At 39.3% G+C, this 1576-nt stretch overlaps 1 protein-coding gene across 3 annotated transcripts in view; it reads right to left on the bottom strand.

Annotated features, from left to right (window-relative positions):
• The window catches only part of LOC137976011 (uncharacterized), a 6506-nt gene extending 4930 nt beyond the window's left edge, over positions 1-1576 (bottom strand). For 2 of the 3 annotated variants that reach the window (XM_068823265.1, XM_068823259.1), the window contains exons 1-2: positions 514-624; positions 143-203 (exon numbers count right to left, since the gene is read on the bottom strand). The gene's annotated coding sequence lies outside the window, so the exon portion shown is untranslated. Of the gene's footprint in view, positions 1-142; positions 204-513; positions 625-1512 lie in introns of those variants that run through there. The other variant, XM_068823272.1, reaches the window with a different exon arrangement.

Here is a 1576-nt window from a genome sequence, read left to right as displayed (position 1 = left end):
GCATTGCTGCGGAGCGAGCAGCAACATAATCATCAGAATTTAATACAAAATTTAGGCAAACGCTTTGCCGGTTGTTTACCAGTAATGAGGAGCCTCGCATTGAGCAGGAATCGCAGAACATCATGGTCAATATAACAATTACCTTTGTCCTGTCTTGCGCTTACTTTACACTTCTGTTCTCTGGCCAACTCGACCTGTCAAAACTTAAACAAAGATTCTTTGGTCATAGTCATAATTTTATAGTTGTCTGGAATTAGGTAACTCTCAGCCATCTTTATCAAAAGCAATAAAGTAATCATACATCTTAAAATGGCTGGGACTGAACTGGGCCGAAACAATTTTAACGGCATGCCTATGAAACTTTACCTTGAGTTTTCACTGTTTTAACGTTATATATTTTTTCAAGAAGTAAACATATACCTTTAACAGAACACAGAACGCTGTTTTTAAATGAACAAATTCGTCTCTTGGAGGCAAATTCACCCCTCTCCACAAATTGCCTTCTTTGTTTACCTGGTGATTTCAGTTAAATGAACTCTTCGTTCTATAATGGGCATATTATCCGCAGCAATCATGTTTCACATCCTTGCATGGGCTTTACTAGTCAGTGAACGTACACAGCGGGCAAAACGCTTGTACTAGATAGGGAAATGGAGGGTATGTTAATTAAGACGGGAGGCATAATGCAAGAGATAAACTAACATCAAAGCCAAGATTCGTGCCAGGACTTCGAGCTAGGACTCGAGCCAGGACTCGAACCAGGGGCCCGCTTCTCAAAAGTCCCGAAACTTTACGGGCCGTTTTCGGGTGTCACAATTCCCTCTGTATCTCAAGAAAAGAGAGGATTTAATTCGTCAAACTTCACAGTTATTTTTCTTTTTGTTGCCTTGAAAACATGTTAAAAGATTGGCTTTCTAAAACAAGCGGTTGGCAATTTCACAAATGGCTTTTCGGCCCCGAAACGTTTTCGGGGCCCTGGACTTCGAGCCAGGACTCAAGCCAGGACTCCAGTTAGGACTTTTCTAATTTTTTGTCAGCCAAAAAAATAATAAACAAATAATTAATTTAGAAACAAATAGAAATAATAATTATTACTTATTATGAGTGATTACGTACTGACATGGGTCAGTTAAATGACATTTCCACGATACGGAGTCGACCGAGACTTTATAGTTAGTTAGTAGAGCGAGCGAAACGCGAGTGCACGTAAAATCACTCCTTCTCGCCTTTCTCGCCTTTCGCCAGCTCTACAATCCCTGAGGAAAAATGAGGACTACTCGTCCTCTACTTTTATTATTCCTTTACATTCAAATTACCTGTTAAACAACATTAAAGTAATTTTTTTCTCCTCTGAAATCTGGTAAAACAATGTTAATGTACCCGATAAAAATGGCATAATTTATCACACAATCTGCCCTGAAAACGCCGCATAATTTCTGATTTTTCATTGCACCCTATCAGAAAGCTTGTATTGGGAATCAGTCAAGATAGAAACGACAATGCTATACTTACGGAGTCTAACGACGTTAGATCAACAACTTCCACCTGGGAAGTGCAGTACACACAGTTAAGTTAT

The sequence above is a fragment of the Montipora foliosa genome, chromosome 1, assembly GCF_036669935.1.
Source record: "Montipora foliosa isolate CH-2021 chromosome 1, ASM3666993v2, whole genome shotgun sequence".
Lineage (NCBI taxonomy): Eukaryota > Metazoa > Cnidaria > Anthozoa > Scleractinia > Acroporidae > Montipora > Montipora foliosa.
This window is presented reverse-complemented; position numbering and strand designations above follow the sequence as displayed.